The sequence below is a fragment of the Rhinopithecus bieti genome, unplaced genomic scaffold (genome assembly GCF_001698545.2).
Source record: "Rhinopithecus bieti isolate Rb0 unplaced genomic scaffold, ASM169854v2 scaffold_38981, whole genome shotgun sequence".
NCBI lineage: Eukaryota > Metazoa > Chordata > Mammalia > Primates > Cercopithecidae > Rhinopithecus > Rhinopithecus bieti.
In genome coordinates this window covers 3,889,223-3,913,474 of record NW_016819573.1, presented here as the reverse complement: position 1 = coordinate 3,913,474, position 24,252 = coordinate 3,889,223, and positions in this window count along the sequence as shown.

Below are 24,252 nucleotides of genomic sequence, written 5' to 3'. Positions count from 1 at the left end.
AAGGACATGAACTCATTATTTTTTATGACTGCATAGTATTCCATGGTGTATATGTGCCTCATTTTCTTCATCCCGTCTATCACTGATGGTCATTTGGGTTGGTTCCAAGCTTTGCTATTGTAAACAGAGCACCTAGAACTCTTTAGGGTCATTGTTTGTTCATAGGTTTTTCTTCCTCATGGGACTGTGCACTTCCTAGAAACAATGATCCAGGGGTACTCAGTTCACACCTTCTGTGGCCATCCTGCAGCCTCTATCCTGTCTGGCTGAATCTGTTTCCAGTTCAGTGCTCCTTATGGGGGTCTATGTAAGTAACATTTGCTCAGTAGATTGGTGGCTTTGGGAAAGTGCCTCAGTTTCCTCATCTCTAAAATAAGTGTATCAATGAACCAGTGCAGGTGAAGTGCTTGGAATATGATAGAAAATGCTCAGTCATGTGAGCTCTTGTTACTGCTATTACCATTATTATTACTATTGTCATCATCATCATACTCTTCAGGCTTGGGTGCCTTGTAGTTAATTGGCCATAGAATCCTAGCTCTCTTAGTTATGAACGGATAGGACACTATAATTTTTGATGCAGAAGGGTATTTATAATCCATGTGGGCTTTTTTATTCTCTCAAATATATTCTTTCACACCCTGAGTCTCTGTGCAGAGATATTTGGAGAACTCAGGGACTGGTTTGGGCATAACAGATGTTTGAGGAGTATTAGTTCCTTCTCCTCTCTTTCTGCTAGTTTGCTTTGCTTGGAAAGGCCTCCTCTGTTGTGTATCTGTCTCCTGACTTCCAAGCTGATGCAACTGTTTCTTCCCGGTGGTGTCTTGCCTGACGTCTGGCCCTTGTCAGCTCTTGGGAGGGTGAGATGATTCGCTTCAGTTGGTCATAGCTACACAGCATAAGCTCTGCCTGAATGTTTGCCATAGTAGTTTAAGAGGCTCAATTTATTTGATTCCAAAACTTTTTACCACTTCTGTCTGAAGTTTGGCTTCTTCTAGTGTAAAATGGGAGTATCATGTACTTATACCTTAAATGAAGATTAAATGAGCTAATACGTTCTCTATTCTTACCCTAGTGTAAACTATCCAAGGGCAAAGGCTATATCTGATTCATCTCTGAAGTCCTAGAGCTGTGCTATCCAGCATGGTAGCCATGAGCCACATGTTGCTATTGAGTGCTTTATATATAGCTGGTCTGGATTGAGCTGAGCTGCAAGTTCAAAATACATGTGGATTTCAAAGACTGAGGACAAAAACCGTGCAAAATAACTCAATTTTTATAGTGATTGCATGTTGAAATGATAAGATTTTGGATATGTTGAGTTAAATAAAATGAGTGAAAAAAATTACATATTAACGGTATTTATATTTTATATTAAAATAAATATATACTATGCTACAATACTCACTTTATAGAAACAAAATAATTATTAAATAGTAACATTATTATTTAAATTGATTTTGCTTATTTCTTTTGATTTTTAAAAATATGGCTACTAGAAAATTTAAAATTACATATGTGGCTCACATTATAGTTCTACTGGGTGGTGCTGCCTTAGAACACAGGTAAGAATCTGCTTAGCACAATTGGGCACTGCATGTAGATGGGAATGGATGGGTAAATAAATAGAGAAGGAAAAATAAAAGTAAATGAATGGATAGATAAATAAATTAGTAAATTAATAAAGGGTTAAATGAACAGATGAAAATAGGTGAATAGAGAGATAAATGAATAAATAAATAGAGGGATGGATAGATGGGGCAGGTGGATAGATGAATGGAAGGAGGAATTAATAGAATGATGGAGTGAAAGAATGGCTATAAATAAAAAATGAAAAAATTAGTAGATAAATAAATTATGAAAAAAGTTAAATATATAAATGCCTAAGTACAAAAAATAGATACATAAAGAACTAAAGAACAGCTCTCCTGAGAAACCAGGACTTGACTTTGACAAGAAGTTTTGTTCTTGTTCCTGGGCCCATGGAGTCTAAATCTTTGACCAAGAAAAAAGGTTTACCCTTGCTCTTGGGGAATTTATTATTTTAATTGTTAGCCTTCATCAGAGGTTATTGGAATTTCTTCCCCCTCAGACAGTTTATCACTTGTAAATTATTTGTCACATCGTTGCAATTCTATCCAGATCCTTAACTTTCCAATCATGCATCTTTTATGGGGTCTCCTTTAAAGAAGCACTATAATTACGTGCCAAGGGTCTCAGTAAATTTTATCAGGCCATAAAATATTATACTTTAATTATTTGAAAGGGGAATAAAGGCAAATGTTCCCTCTGCAATACTGGTGATCAATACTGCAGGACCCATGGTGGCACCGGCTGGTCCAGACGCCCTTCTTGGGGAGTCCAAGAGCTCATGCTTCCTGTCCCATGCAGAGCCTGCACATAGCAGTGGGGCCTGTTGTACTGATGGTCTTTCTTGATTCTCCAGTGGACATTGGGCCATAGTCAACTCATAAGTATACATCCTTGAAGTGGTTTCATTGTACGCAGCATGTCTAAGCAGCTGTTGGGGAGAATGCTGTTATTTCACCCTTTTTACAGATGAGGAAGCTTAGACCCAAAGGGCAATTAGACATGGGATTCTAACTTAGCTCTCCTGGCTCCCTGGTGGTTTTCTGCCCCCCTCATCATGTCACAACTGCTATTATGAACTTGATTCAGAGAATATATATGAGTTTACTGAGTGGATTTTTTTTATTCTCAAGGATTTGGAAGTAGTAATACTCTGGCGTCAGCACCTTGCCTCCAACATTTAATTAGGTTGTTTATTCATGTTAAACCCTGGTGTTGGAATGAAGTAGTAAACAAGGCAGACAAGCCCACGTTCTGCTGGGGCTTGTGGTCTCCCTGGGGAGACAGGCATTGGTCAAATTATCATACAAACCATAGCAATTGCACCTATCATGATTGCTAAGAATGAAGGGTCCATGGGTTTTGAGAGCTTAAAAACAGGAACCTTTAATGAGTTGAGGGAGGTCATGGAGGCTTTCCAGAGAAAGTAAGTGATCTGAGATCTGAAGGATAAGTAGAAGTTAACTAGGTAAACAGGGGAAGGGAGAGTGTTCTAGATAGAGGGAACAGGATATGCAAAGGGCCTGTGGCAGGAAGAAAATGCAGGGTGGCTGAAGCCGAGTTACCAATGAGAGACAGAGTTAACAAGCCATGTTAAGGCCTCTGGTTTTTACCCTAAGAGCAATGAAGTTTCAGGCAGAGATTTAGTGAAGAGAGATTTCTTTAAAGGCAGTACAGGTAAGATTAAGCTCAGTGCAGGAGACGAGAAGAGGAAGGATTGTGTGTACAAAGGAAAGTCAGAGGACTCATTTCTCTAAGCACAGAGGTGAATTCAAGAAGAGGTGGAAGGCAGGAAAGGATGACTAATCCCCACTCATCCTTCTGGTTTTGGCTTCTATGTCATTTCCTTAGGGAGTCCTTTTCTGACCCCCAGCTTGGCCAGTCCCTTCACCCCCACAAGTGGTTCCCCACCCTTCACTTCCCTTTTCACAGCACACACACTGTTACTGCCACATCTTACTTAATGGCCTCTTCCCCTCACTGGCTGTGGGCCCAATCCGTGAGGGCAGGGATCAAGTGTGTCTTGATCACTGCTAGTTGCCCCACTCCCAGCCCAGGGCCTGGTACATGGTTGGCAGGCGAGACATATTGCTAAATGAACAAATGATTGGGACACCCATGAGAGGTGGAATTTGTAAGGGGCATGTTTCCTCCAGACTCTGTCCCTCATTGCCCCTCCCCCACCCCATCTCTCTCTCCCTTCTTATTCACTTCCCTTTTTCGCCCTAAAGCTGAACTTTTCCAAACTTCCTGTTTAAGGGGCTCTCATCTGAAAGATGTGATCGACACATGAGAAAATCTCTGAGCTCGGGGTCTGAAATATCAATTTCTCCAGAAAGGGTTGTGCTGTGTATGTTCTTTATACAGACAAATTACCTTGATTGTTGATTCAAGAGGTAAAATGACTTACTTGGTCATGATTATATAGGAGGAAGATGACAGAGCAATTTATGAAAATCCATGTCACCATCTCAGAGTGACTCATCTTGTTACTAGATTTGCTGCTAATTATCTCAGGGTGAACGGTGAACACTTTTTGGTAAACCCTGTGGTCACAAAACTGGTGAAATCCCTAGCAAAACTTTTCTGACTAAAGAAAGTTATATATATATGTAATACTTATGCTAATGGTAGCAAGCATTTGTTCCAGGAACTTTCCTAACTCTGTATCAGGTGTCTTCCAGTCCAAAATGCTGAATGTTCTGGCAGGATTTTCTTTTCGGGCAACCGAGTATCTATTATTATATAAAGATACCCTTCAAATAATAACTGAAAACCACCATCATTTACTTTGCTCCCAAATCTACAATTTGAACAGGGTTTGGAAGTGACACACAATACTCCACACAGCATCAGCTGAAGCAGCTCGAGTGAGGCTGAAGATAAACCACCAGGATAACCCACTCACAAGGCTGGCACCAGGGTTCTGCCTCTTGGTCCCCTTCGCAAGAGGCTCTCCACAGCATGTCTTGGGCCTCCTCACAGCATGGTGGCTGAGTTCCAATCATGAGCATCCTGAGTCACAAGAGGTGGAATTTGCCAGTTTCTTAAGGTCTTGGCAAAGCTTGCAGGAGGTCACTTTTGCCATATGCTATTGGCCAAAGCGTCATAAACCTGCCTAGATTCAAGGGAAGGGACGGAGACACCTTCTTTCAATAGGAAGTGCTATATTTTTAAAGCCCCATAGCAAATATTCATAACCATCTCAGGGGTTCCTTGAGCCATTACTTTGTTCCAGTATAATCTGTCACTGGTTAGGGTCACCTGATAATTTCTTGTCCAAACTAGGAGACATTAAAATAATAAAATGGGATGCTAGGAATAATAGGACCAGCCAATAAGTGCAAAACAATGGTCCCAGACAAATGAAGTATTCAGTCGCTTTGTCTCTGGGGGCAAAGATTAATGCCTTTTAGGTGTTCCCAAGTAATTTTGGAAAGGTTATACAACATACCACTGTGTTCTGTTTAAGTATGGAATCCACTTAAGAAAATCTTCATAAATCCTTTAAAAATAAAGAGTAAATAAAGAGTAATGTCTTACATGGATATGAAATCATCATTTATCTGGAAATCTCATTTAAATAGAGCTACTGCTTTCCTAAATCTTCCAGTTAACTGTATTGCTCTGTGAGTTACGCTACCATCAGAGACAGAGCACCCCTAAATGCCACTGACTGTGGCTGTCCTGGCCTCTGCTTGCTGAGTGTTCATTCTGTACTTGTTTCTGGGCTAGATCCTGAGAAAGCAGATGTGGATAAAACATGATCCTGACCTCTAGGTGCTTGTAACTTATTAGATAAGACAGTCTAGAACCAATAGGTCACTGGAAAATTCAGTGATAAGGGCCACCATAGAAGTAAAAGTCAGATTTCGTAGGAGCAATAAAAATCAGGTAAATGGAAAAATTCCAGAAAGATTTCACAGAGGAAAGTTACATCAATTTATTGTTTTAATTACCTAGTATGTCTCAGGCACTTTGCTAAGCATTTTATGTCTATCATCTCCTTCAATATTTAGAAAACCCCCTTTGGGGTGAATATTATTACTATCTGTAATTTATAGATGAGGAAACCGAGGCTGAGAGAGGGGAAGTAATTTGCATGCAAGTGGCAAGCAGCAGAAGTAGAACAGGTACTGGAGAAAGTGTGACGGAAGATGCATAGGAGTTTCCAAAGCCTCAAAGAAGGGCATTTTAGGCAGAAGAACCAGCAGTGGTAAGGACGGGCGAGTGGAATAGAGCTTGACCAGCCTGGGATACAGTTGGCCATTTGTTGTGCTTGGAGCACAGCTGCTGGGAGAGGGTGGAAGGAGGATGAAGTAGGGTCTTGGGTGGGAAAGAATCTTGCAAGGTGGAGAGTGGATATTCCCAGCTGGCACTGGGCTCCTTCTGTGTGTTGAGGCAAGGAAGTGAGTAGAATGTTAGTCTTAGCCAGTGTGAACCAACTCCAGCTTGGGCCCCTTGCTTTTCCAGGAGTAATCCATGGACCAGCAGCATCACCCAAAAGTTGCTTAGAAACATGGCATCAGGCCTCACCTCAGACTTATCGAATCAGAGTCTGCATTTTAGCAAGATCCCCAGGTGCTTTGTCTGCATATGAAAGCTTGGGAAGCACTTTTCTGACACAGTGCAGTTCTCAGAGTTCATAACTTTATCTTTGCTCATGGTCAAGACCTTCCACTGATAGTTTCCAGTTTTGCAAATCCAAGCAATGGTTTGCAAAGGTTTTGAGAAAAGGTCAGAGCTGTAACATCAATAACTGTGATCCAGCCATTAGATTTCCTTCTCCTGGTTGTTCTAGTGACCTGGACACTCTGCAGTGGAACCAGGCCCAACTCTGGTTCCACCTACCCCCTCCAAAAACTTGGAGGAAGTCAGCTCAACAATTCAATTTTGTGGGCCACTGGCAGGCACTACGGGTCACTGAGTTCTTATATCATGAGTCCACTGTCGCTACTCCCTGGGGCAGGTATAGATATGAACAGATCCCTACCTTGCCTGGCTCATAGAACAGCTAACCAAGGCTGAATGAGAAAGTGACATCATATTTTACCAGGACAGGGGCTTTCTCTGGTGAAGCTTGGGGGTCTAAGGCCTGAAATGGCTCCTTTTGGCAATCGTATTATCTGCCCACCTGGAGACGCTTTGGGGCAAGAGTGAGGGCAGATGGTGGGGGTATCAGATACCAGAAGGCTTAGGTTGCAGAGATGTTGGCTCTTGCTCCTGGCCATCAGGGAGCCTTAACTAGTTCCTAATGTCAGGAGGGGTGACACTGGGTAGAAATACATCTTCCTGGACACTTCCATTTTTCCTCCTTCCCTCTGTAAGCTATTTCATAGGTACCTCCTCTTCCATGCCAGCCTGTGCTGACCTCTGGGATGAGGAGTGCAGAACTAGTTGTTGACCTGCAAGAGCACTCAGGATAATGGAGAGAGAGACAAGCAGTGCAGTGTTTTAAAGGCTCTGAGGAAGGGAAGCAATTGGTGCTGGAAGCACAAGAGGAATGGGTCTCTGGTTCCACTTGGAAGACGGCTCTGCCATTTGCTACCTTTGTGTCTTTGATCCAATGTCACAACCTCTTGGATCCTTAAAATCTCAGTCATGTATGCCATGGCTATACTAGTTTCCTCTTTTAGGTTAAGGTGGGGACTAAATGGCCTATGGGACAGTGCCCAGCTGAGGATGTGGCACAGGGTAGGCATTCACAAAATCCTGCCCCCTAACCTCAGACTCCAAGCAGGACCAACCATCCTGGTCACCCAAAGAGATACATTGAAAGAGCTGGTTTCATTTCACAAGCCACAGTTGCCCAGGGTCCCTCCCTGTCTTATAGGGAAGTGACACCTCCTTCACGTGCCTGAGGAAATGCATGTGATGGTGGCGTGCCCCAGGCAAACAAAGGGCTCTTGCAAAACGTATGATTCTCTCCTTGTTGCAGAGGAATGAAAGGGAGGGAGGAAGTAGGCACTCCTCCTTCTTGCACGGCCCACAAGGGGTCTTAAGGCTATTTTTATGAAGATGGGCTCTGGGTGATTCAGGGACTCACCCTAAAAGCACTTCTGTCTTGATTTCCTTTTCCTTCTCCTCCTTCTTCTCCTTCCTCCTTTTCTCTTCCTCCTCCCCCCCCCTTTTTTTTTTCTTTTTTTTTTTTTCTGAGACGGAGTCTTGCTCTGCCGCCCAGGCTGGAGTGCAGTGGCCGGATCTCAGCTCACTGCAAGCTCCGCCTCCCGGGTTTACACCATTCTCCTGCCTCCGCCTCCCAAGTAGCTGGGACTACAGGCGCCCGCCTCGTCGCCCGGCTAGTTTTTTGTATTTTTTAGTAGAGACGGGGTTTCACTGTGTTAGCCAGGATGATCTCGATCTCCTGACCTCGTGATCCGCCCGTCTCGGCCTCCCAAAGTGCTGGGATTACAGGCTTGAGCCACTGCGCCCGGCCCTCCTCCCTTTTCTTTTAATAACATACCTTCTATGTGTTTTCTTGAACTTTCTCCCATAGAAGGTAGCCCTCAGAAAACAGTGAACTAATCTAGGCTCCAAGGGGCTTGGTAGGAGAGCTTGTTCATTCTGTGGTTTGCACCAGCCTGGCAGCTGGAGAGCACAAGACAATGGTCCCAGGAGGGCGGTAAGGCATAAACCTGGCTCACAGAACTCAGAGAAGCTTCAGAGACCTGGAACAAATAGGCTGTAATGTCAATGGGAAGTTCAGGCCCAGCAGAGGAGGGGAGCAAGTTGGGACCCCGCTCTTCCTCCCATTGGCCGGACTCTATCCATTCTTGCAGGCTCAGCTAGAGACATTTTCCTTTGAGAATCTGCTTTTCTTGATGTCCCAAGGATTTGGTCTTAGCAGTAGTTGATGACTAACCCCTTCCTTTGAGCAGCGAGAACTCTGCATCCTTTGAAGGGAGTGCGAATAATGGGTCCACTTCTGCACTGTGGCTCAGCCTCTCTTCCTAGTCACACCAGGAGTGACCCATGCTATGTGATATCATGGGGCCCACATATATGCATACTCTCTTGCACACCACTAGTGTGTGCATATTTATTTACACCCATATTTACACTTATGCTTTAAGTGTACTTGGCTCCACACATCTCACAGGTGCAGGCACCTGCAGCACAGGGCTCATACTCCCCTCCACAAGTACGTCCTGCCCACTGACTCCATTAGGGAGCTTTATTGCCTGAGCCCCCAGGTGTTTGCAGACCTAACATTGGCAGTGACTGAGTGGGTCTTTTGGTGACACATTCATAAAATCTCATAAATCGTCTCTGTGCAGTGTCGCATGAACATTTTTATTTTCCTCAATAAATACACACATTCTTATTTCCTAACAGCTCCAGCATTGGCAGAATGCCCGGCCAAGGGGTCCACTTACTGTGCACTTGGCCAGGACGCACTGTGGATAGCAATGGGGCCACTCTGTCGGTTGGGACCGAAGACATCTTTGGGGACCTGGGATAATGGAGGCCTGATTTGGATGGGACAATAGGAGTCATCTTGTCTGGATACATATTCTATCTCTCCCCTGCAAGCCATTCATCTTTTCGTTTGTTCATTTTTTTCTAATGAAACTCTTACTGAGGTTTAAGGCAAGAGTTACATCAAGGCTGTTTTCAAACTCAAAAACTGAGGCTCAGAAAAATTAAGTGATAGTCAAGGATGGGGCCTGAGGATCTGCATTTGAAGCACACTCCAGGTCATTCTGAGGCAGGTGGCTCCTGGTCATACTTGAAGAGTGAAGGTATTTTGTGATTAGACCTCAGGACATAAAACATATTTTCCCTTTTAAAATAAAACACCTTGGACATAATAGCTCTGAAGAAGAGAGGAGTTACTCTAAGGACAAACATTTTTTACCCAAAACGTAAAACTCTAATAACTTTGGAGTTGACCCTCCAGAGAGGCTGGTGGAGGTGGGTTATTTACCCCTTTCCATGCCAGTTCAACCCTCTCCTGGCTTTGCTCTATCACTTGCCCCGTCTTAAAAATGATGACATTACCTTATAAGGTGATACCTCTTTACCCCTTACAGAGCTCTTCCACAAATATCATTTAATCCCCACCAGAGTCCCACGCAGAGAGCTGTTCCCAACTTCATTTTACAGAGTGAGAAGCAGAAGGGTCAAGATGAAGTTTCACTACCAGTAAGGATCAGAGTCTGGACTATGGCTTCAGTTCCCCACCCTCAAGTACAGTTGCTTCCATGAACTAAAAACTGTTTGCTTGATGTCAGGGGGTTGAGCTTCCTTTGAGCTTCCAGGGGGTCAGTGCGATGTATGCTAGGAATTCCAGGGCTGTGGTAACTAAAGTCTCCTGGAATGGAGAGAAGGCAGGAAAAGGGGAGATGAGGGCTGAGGGCAGGGACTGGAGGGTCCTCATTCAGCATTGCCCTATTTTGTGCTATCAAGTCATGCTAATTGGGTGCCATGTCAGAAGTGAAGGGGGACATGTAAAACAAAGGATAATTTTTTTCTCTGAGGTTTTTAAAGTTAAAAGCTTGGGTAAGGTGGAAGTGAGGGCGGTATAGAGCTCTTTGCTTTGCTTTGATTTGTATTCTGGGAGGTCTGTTATGAAGGAGCCATCAATGGTCTATGAGTATCACAAAGGACGTGGGCCAAAGGGGAGCTCCATGAGTTCTGATGCACAAGCCTCTTTCTGGGTTCCCCCAAAATCCTGCCACCAGTGAGTGGGAATGGGGCAAGTTCTCTCCCCTGGGGCACATCTGCTGAGCAGGGTGTCAGAGCACATCACATAGTTAATCCCTTACAGATTCTGTGTTCATTTGAGTTGCTTCCAGAAAACAGAGGCAGATGTTGTATTATCTTGACTCTTCTGACCCACCCATGGCAAATCATAAATTCTGGTCACTTCAGCCAGTTCTCTAAAGTCCTGAGTTTTCCTGACTCCTATTTGCCCCGTTCCCTACTTCCTGCTTTGCGCTTGTGCTCACAGAACAATGAGATGTAACTCAGGAGTCTCTTGGTGCCTCCTCTGCCACTTATAGGTCTATAACTCATCAACAAAGTGGTTTTGGTGCCAGGGATGGGGGTTTTGCATGGGCTTAGCAACATGGACTTTTACTCCTCAAGGCTGCTCTGGCCATGACGACTGCTCACTGCTTTACCTGCTAATAGGAGTGACCCACTCTGATTCCTCAATATGGCACCTTTTCCCTGGGCATCAGCCTGGTGGTAGGGTAACTACATTGAATTATTTTTATCATAGAAGCAGCAGTGTTTTGTTCTCATGGGAACAGACACTTACTCTAGATATAGACTTGTTTTCTCTGCCTGAAATGCTGCTTCCAGAGCCACCATGGATCTCAGAGGGCCCTCTTTACCATCAGTGTTCCAGGAGCATTGCTTCTGACCAAGGGACTCATCTGACAGCAAATGAAGACCAGCAATTGGCTCATGCCCATTAAATTCACTGGCTTTTCAATGTCCTCCATCAGCCTAGAGCAAGTGGCTGATAGGATTCTGGAATAAGTCTTTTGGAGACTTTATGGCTCTGACTGGGTGGTAGCACTTTGTGGCGCTGGAATAATCAGTGATGGTTTCACCACAGCCAGGTTTCATAGGTCTGGGAATGAACTCTTCTTACTATTACCCCAGTGATCTGAGAGCAAAGTTTTTGCATCCTTCCCCTGTGAATTTAACCTTTCCTTCCTCTTTTTTTTTTTGAGATGAAGTCTTACTCTATCATCCAGACTGGAGTGCAGTGGCACAATCTCAGCCCATTACAACTTCTGCCTCCTGGATCCAAGTGATTCTCCTGCTTCAGTTTCCCGAGTAGCTGGAATTACAGGTGCCCGTCACCACGCTTGGCTAATTTTTGTGCTCTTAGTAGAGACAGGGTTTCACCATGTTGACCAGGCTGGTCTTCAGCTCCTGCCCTCAAATGATCCAACTGTCTTGGCCTCCCAAAGTGCTGGGACTGCAGGTATAAGCCACCACACCCAGCCTAACCTTTCTTTACCTAGAACACATAGACCTCCAGGGGAGAAGTGCTCCCCCGAAAGGGGCATAGTAACAGTTAATTAGAGGGAAGTTGAGACTGCCTCCTGGCCTCCTTGGACTCCTCATGTCCCTGAGTGGACCCACAAAGAAGGGAGTTACTGTGCTGGCTAGGGTGGCTGATCCTGAATACCAAGGAGAAACTGGGTTGCTACTACATAATACAGGTAAGTGGAGTATGTCTGGAATGTAGGGCATCCCCTGGGGCACCCATTAGTATTTCCAAGTCTGGTGATAAAAGTTGAAAAACCACCATGACCAAATACAGGTCGGACGGCTGACAACCCAGATCCTTCAGGAATGAAGCTTTGGGTCACTTCATCAGGCAACAAAGCACAATGAGCCAGGCTACCTGCTCATTGCAAAGGGAGTGTGAAAAGGGTGGTAGGAGTGCACCAGGACTACCAGCCATGACCACATGACCAGTTGAAGAAATAAGGCCTATAGTAATTATGAGTATTTCTTCATTATTTTGATTTAATTGTATTTGTATTACCCAAGTCTTTTATTTTTCTCCATTCTCATTCTCCCTCCGTCAAATGCAAGATACATTAAGAGAAATAAACCTTGTAACTCTGCATTTAACTTACAGAATATCGAAAGGGTGTGACTAGGTGTGGCTTAGTTGCCAGATGAATGAACATCACCGAGAGATAGCTAAAGTGACATGTGGGACTTTGTATCCTCTTCTAGGGAGATAGCATGTTTTCAACTGTTTGAAGAATACTTGGATCATGTTAAGCAGGAATACCACTTTGCTGGTGTCTTTATTTGGATATTATTAGAAGAGTTACGCATGGATGCCAAGTACAGCAAAAGGTAGATGGTGATGGTTTTGAACTGTGCCAAGTTAGCAAAGATGGAACTGTATTTCCCCAAATTCCCCTCCTTGTATGGTTCTAGGTTAGGGTTGGCCACAAAAGAAATTTACCTGAGATGAGGAAGGTGGAAAGGAAGCTGCTCTCATTTTACTCTGAAGATCATTAACGCAATCACAGAAAGTGTAGGGCTCCACAAACTGCTGCAGCCCTTGTATGATTTTGCTGATCAGCTCCTTCCACTGGGTCTTGTTGATCAGTTTCTCTGAGACTGGTTCAGGTATATGTGCAGCTCTATGACAAAGGGTGTCCGCTTCTTTTGAAAGTTACCAGTTGACAAGGTTAGACATGGACAGAGACAGATGTGGATCCCAGTTCCTTCTTCTCCTCTTCTTCACATCATTTCATATCCTGATTGCCAACCCTGCTAGCCTGTAGCAACTTCAGATCCACCACCAGATGCAGAGTCTATAGCCTTCTATACACTTTTCCACTAGCTCAGACAATCATATTAGGGCTATTCCTGTTATAAATCTTTTATTCCATACTGTTCATGGGGTTCTGCTTACATATTCAGAAATTTGTTCATGGTAGAGAAATATTTATTAAGTGTCTACTACATGTCAGGCATAGTCTGGGGGTCTGGGATATATCAATGAACAGAAGAAAAATGCATTTGGGACATGCTTTTATACTCCAAATTTTAATAATTCATTACCTGTTAGAAATAAAATATAACTGCCCTGTGTTCTTATTTGCTACTCCTGGCAATCCTACCCATCATGGACAGTGAGATACTGGCGGACTTCCAGCACTGTGTTTGGGACCCAACTTTGTACCATGCACATTGCACTGATAGCCTCTGCAGTTCCACAGCCTTAGCACATTTGAAGTGACTCATGGTGAGTCTGAGTTTCCTCCAACAACGGTCTTTTTATTAGAAGCCCAAGCTCTCATTCACTTTTTTACCTTTTTGGAGACCAAGGTAAATTTATTACCTTGAAATAAGTGGTGCGATGCTGTATCCTCTTTAATTCTCACACCAGCCTTGTAAGGTACATATTATTACTAGTTATATCTACAATGTAGAAAGTGAGGTTCATAGAGATTTAGTAACTTGCCCCAAATCCCAGAGCTGGGAAGTAGTAGAACCAGGATTTGAACACCAGTCAATCTGACTTTCTGTGGGCTTTGTTCACCTTATTTATGTCATAGGTGCCTCAGTTTCTCAGCAAGGGGGAAACATACCTATATTGAATCAGTTAGACTCATCTTTAGCAAATAGTCCAATCGGCTTGGGTATATAGCACTGGGCTTCTTGTTGGGAAGCCCAAGCATGTTGATGACCATTGGATGATGGTGATGATGGTCTCCAGGCACAATGAAGGCTGAAGAAGAATGAGTTCTCACCCTTACAGAACACTGATGGTGGGTGACCCATTCAGTTGACCTGTTACTCTGGTTTCCCAAGGCCAGGTGCTCATCTCTGCTGTAGAGAACTCCATCTGTGACAGGGATTGTAGAGGCTTGTTAGGCTGGTTCTCTCCCAAAGTAGAATAGAGGATGTCACATATCATTGGCACCAGGCTATGGTCTTAGGGGCACCTTTGGGGAACAAGCCATGGGCTGAGATGAAGGAAGCAGAGCAACAGCTCAGCTTGTCTTCAGGTCTCTCTCTATTGACCTCTTCTTAGAAGCAGAGACAGATGTTGTTACACAGACACACACACATTTGAGATGATATTGCATATAGTATTTTGTATCATGAGTCTTTTTCCTAACCCTATATTTCAACTTTTCGACAAGTTTTAAACATTCTTCAAAACATGATTTTAATGACTGGATAGTATTACTTATGGTCAAACCATAATTTAATAAAACAATCTCTTTGCCATCAATTATGTAAGCTCATTCTTTTTGTTCCACATTTAGTAATTAGTTTATTTCTAGATGATTTATATTTTAAATTAATATAGGGGTACTAAATGTTTCTAAAGTTACAAAGATGGTAGATTTCTATTAGTTTTCTAGTATGTTATTATCGCAATTTTGAAAAAAATGTATATTTGTTTTATATCAAGCCCTTATATTCAATCTTCAAATTAACATTTTTATTTGATTGTCTTAGGATTTGAGATGTGTGGTAATGTCATGAGTAAGTGTTCATAATTTCATTTTCTTTTTTCTAATAGTTACATTTCAATATTCTTCTTGTTGTATTGCTTTAACTAGAATTTCCAGAGCAATTATTAGTGATGATATTGTAGGGAACGTTCTTGTCTTGCTCCTACTTCTGATAGCAATGCCACTTATATAGTGCCATTAGGTATAAAATTGACTATTGCTTTAAGGTAGACATTTTAATCATGTCATTTTAGGTTTGAATTTTCCTATTTCTTATATTGTATGATTTTTTTCCTAAAAAATTCCTTATATTCTATGATTTTTTCCTAAAAAATGGACATCAAACTTACCAATTACTTATTATATTTATCCAGATGGTTGCACTTTCATTGACCTGATACATATATTTGTAATGTATCATTAAATAATAGCATTAAGTAGGTCTCATTAGTAGCTAGCATTAAATAATTTCTTTATTAGTGATTTTTAAATAACTATGTTTTTAATATTTTAATGAATTACATTTGCTGGTGTGCTTGTAGAATTTTTGTAACAATCTTTAAAAGCAAGGTTAGTTTATAGTTCTGGTATCAATATAATACATGCATACTGACATAAAAGAGATGGGAACAAAATACATCAAACTGTTATCAGTGGTCTCCTCTCTGTTGGATGGTGGAATACTGGATGTATTTTACTACTTTTCCCTAAATTTGAATATACATTTTTATGATAAAAGTGAACATTATATCAGTTATCTACTGCTGTGTAACAAATCAACCCAAAACGTAGTGACTAAAATAACAACCATTCTATTGACTCATGACTCTGAGAGCCAATAATTTGGGCTGTGGTCAGCTGGGTGTTTCTTCTGTTGGTCTTGCCCACGGTTACACAATTCTATTGCAGTCAGCTGGTGGATTTGCTGGGGGCTGGTTGATCTAGAGGACCCTAGCAGAGACACTTATATTTCTGTTTCCTGTCATGTCATTCAACTTGATAGAAGGAGCAGCAACATGAAATTGCAAAGGTGGGGTGCATGAAGGGATGTGAAGAACTGTTGCAGACAACTTTGCCAAGTTAGCTAAAAACATGCCTTATAATTAAAAATTAAAATAATATTTTAAAAAAGGATAATGTGCAGTGATGAAAAAGATGGCAAAGTGAGTATTTTACACATTGCTGATGAGCCTATTAACATTGTAACAAAAAATGATTTGGCAATGAATTTCGTGAGTGGTAAAGTGTTAGTAGACTTTGACCTAATTTTTCTATAACTTGGAGTTTATTCTAAGGAAATAATCAGTTTCATAAAATTATGTATAAGAATTTTCTGTATAGCATTATTTATAAGTGAAATACTAAACACAGTGTAAATGTCAAATATTAGAGGATTTAGTGACGGCAGATGGCATCTCCATATGATGAAACATGATATAACCACAAAAATTATATTTTTGGGCATGACAAAGTTTAAAAAGTAAGATTTGTGTGCTTTCATTATAAGTCTAGTTTTGAAAATTGATTGTATTCATATATGTTAATATAATAAACTTGTCTTCATATCAATACAACAGCATACATGTACACACATACAGAAAAATAACTGGAAGACATATATAAGCATAATAATGGTAATTATTTCTGGGTGGTGCTTGGGTTACTGGTGGTATTTATATAATTAAAGCCACAAGTGTTGGTTTGGGGCCAACCTGCCACTTTTGAGTTAGACAGTGCTGATTTTAACTGCCATCCCATGTCCTGTGGAAAGTCCACATCTTCCTAATGAGTTGTGTGGCTCCTTGAGGATTTGTACTCTCATCATCACCTCTAATAGTGACTTTTTGTGTTCAGAATTCCATTATTCTGTTCTGTTTTTGTGTGTGTGTGTGTTTAAGTTTATTTTTGTAGAGACAGGGTCTCCCTACGTTGCCCAGGCTGGTCTTGAACTCCCAGCCTCAAGTGATCCTTCCACCTTGGCCTCCCAAAGTGTGTGGTTCTTATATCTCTGATCTGGTAGCTTGACCGATGCATGGGGCACAGTTCCTTCTCTTTTATTTCTACCTCCAGTCCTCCTTCAAACAGTCTGGAATATGAATCTGTTGCATGTGCCATACTAGACTTTTACTAAAAATCTATGGCTTAAGAGAAGGGTTATTATCATATACCATATAAAAGGCAAATACATTCTATATTATATCACAGATACTTAAAGATTTTCTTTTTTGTTTTCGTGGACTCTATTGGCAGTATTGTGAAAACTATAGACCTTTTCAAATATTATGTTTTTAAATTCATGCAATAAAATGTACAGGATTATAAAGAAAATCAATTATGTTGAAATAAAGTAATCAAATATTTAAGAAAAAGCAAACTGGTGATACAGTGATGTAAAGTGCTTCTTTATTAATAATGCATTCAGTAACGTGATATACAGGTTAGACAGAAATTGAGTATAATATTAAAGTAATGATAAGTATAAATGATATTTTGAAATGTATGTAACAACTGTAATATGACATGAGACCATCTGTGATTTCTATTGACTGCAGAGTCACAAAAGTTACCAATAACTATTGTGATGGGTTGTCTACATTTATAATTGAAGAAAACGTTAATTTTTAGTTGTAGGCTGGTGAAACTGAGCTGTAATTTTTCCCCCAACTCAGTTCAAGGATTCCCTGAATTCTATCTGTATATCACTTGGGATCCATGGGCCCTGGATTAAGATCTCTTATATTAGACATTCCTCTTATTCAAAGTCCATTTGGCTCTCCACATGGGTAACACTCTGCCATGTTAAACCTCCTTCTCTTGTCATACTGCTTTTCTCTCTCTCCCTTTCTGTCCTCCCAGTTTGTTCTGGGAAACTTGGAATTCTTCTCTCTTTGTTAATTTGAGCGAGTCTACAATATCTGATTTCTAATTTTGAAGGTATCTTCTGCCTTATCTTTCAATGTCCAGAATCCTTCAGGGTGTTTTCAATCAAAAGAACTGGTCATCTACCCCTTTTGTATTAATAATTATGATAGCCCCCGCTCACAGAGTATTTTCGATGGAAGAGCATTATTCTGAAGAGGGCCTTATTTCTTTTTATTTTCTCAAGGGGCAAAGCTTACCCAAAGTCATGCAGCTAGCAGAATGTGGAGTCAGCTCTTACCCACCGTACTAGGCCGCTTTCCATTAGTAGCACCCAGAAGAAAATGAAATGGAGCTATTTGGGTCTTTCTTTTCATAGGGTTGGCCGTCTTTAGAAGGCAATTATTTTAAAATAGCATTCTGTTTCCTCTGGTGGTACATTTCTAAATCTTTCACAGTGGTGCTGGTTTTCAATGCTTTGGCTGTCTAGGCTCTGGATCCTCTGGGAACTGCTAGGAGAAAGTTAGTGCATAGGATGAGAGAGGACTGGAGCAAAAGACTCTGAGAGAAGCAGAAAGAGGGGACATATCTGGGACTTCCTGGGTCCAGTATGTTCAGAGGCCTGGCTGGAGCCTGTACCTTGGATTCTCAAGTAACTCCTATGGCCTTCTATCATAGGCCCCTTTAAGGCTTACATTGTCTTCAGTTGGTTTTTGCTACTTGTAACCAAACGTATTTAACAAATACATAATTGACACATATTAATCTTAAAACCAGGAAGAGAATACATGTTATCAGCAAGCATTATCAGTTATGGGAAAGGATTTATCATTCTTCCCAAGCCATGTCCCAGGATTGTGCCATTCTAGTGATAGTAGAAGTGATGAGAATGGTGGTGAAAGTGATTTGGGGGAGGAAGGTATAAGAAAATGAGAATGCATACATATCCTTCTTTGTATTTCTACTGTGGTTTTTAAAGCATTGAAAACCAGTACCATTGTGGAAGGTGTAGAAATGTACCACCAGAGGAAACAAAGTGCTATTTTAAAATAATTGCCTTCTAAAGATGGCCAATCCTATGAAAAGAAAGACCCAAACAGCTTCAAAGGTATATTAATGTCCACCCCATATCTTAGCCACTCTTTTTGGGACAAATAGCTTTTTGTTGCTTGTGAAAGTTTATTTGTTGAATTTGTCTTTCTGTATTTCCACCCTAAGAGAATATATACTCCTGCAAAGTAGAGGCCTTCTTTGTATCTACTGAATTATAAATGCCCAGTAAAAGATGAAATGCAAGACGGCCACCATAATGCTGTTGACACTTGGTGGACCGTGATGCTGGTGAAAGAGGTACCTTCCATCTTGGTTTATATTTGTTAAGTCAGCCTCCTATCTTCACCATCCAAAATGCTAGTCCGTAAAGGAAATTTCCTGTACTCTGTTAGTGTTGGGAACAATTATCTCAGGTCTTTTGCTCTTGTTTTAAACCTGGTGTTATCCTAATTGTTCCAGGCTTGAAGTTTGTGTTTAGTCTCCTTGGCATGAAGGACTTGCTTTCCCTTAAGAAATGTAGCTTCATCTTTAGGCTTACTTGGGTAGGAGACCATAGTTATCCCTCAGAATTTCAACCCCAGGCCCTGGCTTGCCAGCAAACACTTTGATATGGGATGCCAAACTGGAGTGTATTTGGAATAGAGGTGGGAAATATGAACCAGGTGACAGGGATGGTGGTTTTAGTCAAATCCTTTCATTTTTATGCCAAAAGAAACCCAATTCAAAGCAGTGTAAGCAAAACAGGTAATATTTTAAATGACTAAAACTATGGGCATGGCTGAATCCAGGTGGCTCAACAATTTTAAAAGAGCTTCTCTCTCTTTTTCTTCCCCCCTCTTTTCTGATTTACTCCCTTCGGTGTATATTTCATGTTAAATAAGTTCTTTTTCCCCTGTTGGCAATTAGTGATCTCTAGCAGTTTTAGACTTACCCAGACCAGCCTTGGGATTCCAGCATCAGAATTTTTTTTTTAAAAAAGTCTTTCCCAATATCAGTAAAACAGATATATTTGTATCTTGCACTCAAATTTTGGACCAGTGATGGAATCACATGACATGGGGGAAAGGGAAGGAAAGAGGTGTGTTGGCAAGATGCAAACAATAGATTATCCACTGCAGTGGGAATGGCCAGAAGAATAATTATGTGGGAAAGATGGGCAAAGGAAGTGACATGGGTGAGAGTAACAGTGGTGTTGTTGTGAATCTGGTCATGGAAATGGGGATGCTGGTTATGGTAGTGGTGGGGTACTGGTGACTGTGAGAGATATTCCTTGTTCCAGATCCTACTGATTCCAAGAGCACAGTCCAGGAGGATGGTGTATGCAACCCTATTAGTAAAGACACATGATTTCCTGTGGTTCTTGTCTTTAGGGGCAGAAAGGGCTACATGTTTGTCCTAGAAAAAAATTCAATGGTTCCTGAGTCAGCAAGCTCCCCATGCTTGTGGAAGCAGATCACATGGTATCTCAGAAATATACCTATGCATGTTAGCAAAACAACAGAGAAAAACAAGCCTCCACCACCAGGATGGCAGGAAGTGTGGTCAGCTTTCTTGGAGGTGAAGCCAAGATGAGAGGTCGTTCGTTGACTTGCACTAATGAAGAGGCACAAAAACTGCTGATTTAAAGAATAATAATAAAAAAAGCACCCTGGGGGACATTTTATTGCACTTAGAAAATGTCCAATTTCATCCTTCAGATAAAAAAGTAAAAAAAAAATTTTGATTTTCATAAAAACCAATAGATTAATATAGAAAGAAAAAGTTCCCAGCCAAGAACTAAGCCACAGTTGTGTTCATGTGTATGCCTGAGCTAACTCCTCTGGCCTCATGTGAGCCTCTGCATTTGGCATGCAGATCCCTTGTTCTGTAAAAACTATTTCAGGAACACTTTGAAAAGGCTGCCCAGTGATGGCTGCCTCATTTGGGATTTATTATAATATCATTAGAAGGGGTTATATCACTTGGTATAATGTCAGACACATTGTAGCCTGTGGTTTTATGATGTGGACAAATATCACACTCAGGAATAAGATGGCTCTGAACAAATCAGTTCCATCTGGGTCCTACTGTAAATAGAGCTTTTCCCTTCTGCCGTGGAGGGTGGATTTTCATCCTCATCCGACCCCCTGACCTTCCATTCTGCAGGGTCTTTCTTTTCCTGACCTCCTTGCTCCCCAATCTCTGGGGCCTAGGAGAGAGAAAGAGAGCAAGAGAGCGAGCGAGAGAGAATTCCTTAAGACCCCAAAACAGAGATGCTTGTCAAGCTCAGGAAATGCAGGGAGACTAGGGAATTTGCTTTTATCCAGTACCTGCCACGTGGCTGAATCTGTGCTAGATATTTTCACCTGTCTCACCTCACTTCATTCTTACAACGAGCCTATAGAGTAGTAGACAATGTTGCTATTTTACAAAGAAATACTGAGACTGACATGTTTAAAAATAATATATATATATATATATATATTTTTTTTTTTGAGACAGGGTCTCACTCTGTTGCCCAGGCTGGAGTGCAGTGGCATGATCTTGGCTCATTGCAGCCTTGACTTTCCAGGCCCAAGTGATTTTCCCATCTCAGCCTTCCAAGTAGCTGGAACTACAGGTGTGTGCCACCACACTTGGCTAATTAATTTTTTTTTAAGAGATGGGAGTCTCATTCTTTTGCCCAGGCTTGTCTTGAATTCCTGAGTTTAAGCAATCCTTCCACCTTGGCCTCTCAAAGTGTTGGGATTACAACCATGAGCCACCCACCTGGCCTAAAAGTAAAATTTTGATTCAAGTCTGTAAACTAGCGAGTGAGGAGATTGAGTTTTGAAGCTTATCTGACGTTCATTCCAAAGCCTGTCTGTTTTCTTTCATGGTATCCTGCCATCCCCAACATCTGTATGTCCATGAATAAGCTATTCACAGGAGGCAAGGAGACAAGAAATGTGGATATAAGTTGTATTTGGTCAAAGCGTAGTTATTTTAAAAACAAATAACAGCATGGTACAACCACCTTGCAGAACTCTTTGGCTTTTTTGAATAAAGTTAAATATCTGCCTATCCTATCCTATGAACTAGGGATATCATTCCCAAGAGAAATGCATACATAGGTACATGTCCACAAAAAAGACTTGTACAAGAATGTTCACAGCAGCTGTTTCATAATAGCCCTAAATACTCACCATCGGGAAAATAAACAAAGTGTGGTGTGTTCATATGATAGAATATTACACAGCAATAAAAAAATAGTAAACTAAGGTTCTATGCCGCAAAATGGGTGGGTCTTATAAATATCATATTGTGCTAAAGAAGAAAGACACAAGAGAGAACATAATGAATGATTCCAGTAATATAAAATTTGAGAATGAGGAAAATTACTAATATCTAAAAACGTAAGCTCAAGAGATAGCTAAAGATCTAAAATATCAATATTAAGATAAGTATCTTAATCTTATAGATTATAATTAAACTACATTAATCTTATAGGTCAAGGTATGTATCAGTATCCAAAGGTAGTAAAATTGCTAATATCTAAAGAAGTCACCTTCTTTCACTTTTGTTTAATTTTCCTCATACTTGAAATTTCTATAATTGAAATCATACCTTACACAACAACACCGCCGTCACTCTCACCCTTTCACAAAGGTGAAAGGAGTTCCTCTGGGATAGGAGATGGATATTGCCCAGTAAGGAGCATGAGAAAACTTTCTGAAGCTCTGGACATGGATAGTTATTTATAAATAGATACAAATTCATTGAGTTGTATATTTATGTTTTTTTCTGTTTATAGACTAATCAAAAAGCAGAACATAATAAAGAAATATTTAATCAACTGAAGTGATAGGAAAAGGTGGTCAAATTTGTCACTCTCAATGCTTTGGTTTTTATAAATTGGCTATTTGGTTAATTTTGACTCTACTCTGTAAAAAAGGTAGTATGGACATGTGGAAAGATATATGTTATGCTATAATATTGGATGTTGGATGTTCAGGAAGAATAAATAAATGGTTTATTGATTTATTTCTAGTTCTTCTTAATATAGACAATGAGGTGTCATTCTCTTCCCTTGATAAATTGTTATATGCATCTCCTGCCTGCTCCCTGCCCATTTCCCGTTGCCTTTATTCTTCCTCCCACAACTGCTATCACTAGCACATTTGTATTACACAGTTTAACAGGTCAGAGGATTTTAGGTGAATAGAGAGGAAAGGAAAAAGAAAAGCTGACTTCTTTCATTTTGGTGTTAAAATATAATGAAGTACTTTGCATGGCTTTTATTTTATTATTTTCAGAAGGGCTCTTGTAACAGGTCAACTCATAAATTGGCATGACATCCTGTTTGTTTCTGCCAAGAAGTCAGTCATAGTGAGAGTATTAATTTTTTTGCACAGATATGTGTCAAATTCACTTAAACAATGCTGGTTTGTTAACACTGATGCATGCTATGAAGGAATGCAGACTTGATTTTATCACCATCCCTCTAAGGAGAGCAACCATATATTGGGAGGGGTTTCTATGATATTTATTTATATTCCATGACTTTTTATTTATTTCCATGGCTTCAATGAAGCCTGAAAAAACAATTCTCAAGTAAGCTGAGGCTGTGTAGACAGGTACTCTGAGTAATTTAGATAATTCATCTACACTGTCTTACATCATGAAGTAGCTGCTCAGTTCCTTGTATCTCTTTGTGTAGCTGTGGGTTATTTGGGACAGAGATCCTGTTCCGCTGAATCTCCAGGGGCTTTCTCTTCACTTTGGTGGCTTGAGTATGATTTCCAAAGGCTGCCTTTGACCTCCCTGCTCTTCTGTGTGGATGCAGCTAATGACCTCAATGTCTAGCTAATGGCATCTTACTCTGCACTGATGGCTGTTCTGAACACAGAGTGGGAGAGTGGTGATGGGTCAGGATGAGTAGAAAAGTAATAGTTTGATGATGGAAATGCAGACAACTCTTGGCTTAAGCTCAGTGCTTTCTTCCTTCTCTGTATGAACCATGACATGTTCTCTACTTCTGTAATTGAAAAAAAAATGTGAGAGCACAATTTGTATAATCACTGGTAGAGCATTAAGTTGTCTGGGCTGGCACAAAACTGGACAGAAGAGCCAACTGCTGACCTCAGTAACACATGCCTAACTCCTAGTGCAAGGTTTGGCTTGGTAATAGGATCTTGGTCATAATTACTCATGGATGCTCATGGTTATCTGGACTGGGACTCACCCTTCCAGTCCATGCAGGCAGTCAGACCCTGCTGAGAGATGTGCAATTCATAAAATCCTTCTATGTATCTAAGTCTGTGGTTGCTATTAGTCTGCAAAACATGAGAATAAGAGGACTAATTTAAAAAAATTTAAACCTTTAGACTTTTATTTCACTCTGTTCCTTATAAAATAGTTGTTTTCTCAGCTACATCGAGACATTCAACATATTAATCTGTTTAGTTTTAAACAATGTCCAAATGTTTTCATGTTTATGTACTCAAGTCATTCTTGGCTTGCTTAATAAATTCTACAAATATTTACTGAGTACCTACTCTGTGCTAGACATAGTTCTAGGTAATGGGGACCAAGAAGACAAAGAAGCAGAGAAATGTCCCATTATTGCAGGGCTTATGTTCTAGGGAGGGAGGCAAACAATCAGGGAATAAACAAATATACAATGCTAGGTGACAGGGTTAGGGAGTGGAGAAGGTGGGGAAGGGAGTATGGCTGTAGTTAGGTGATCACGAAGGATTTTCTGTTGGAACAGAGACATGAATGAAGTGAAGGAGAAGGCCATGTGGCAACCTGAAAGAAGAGTTGTGGTGAT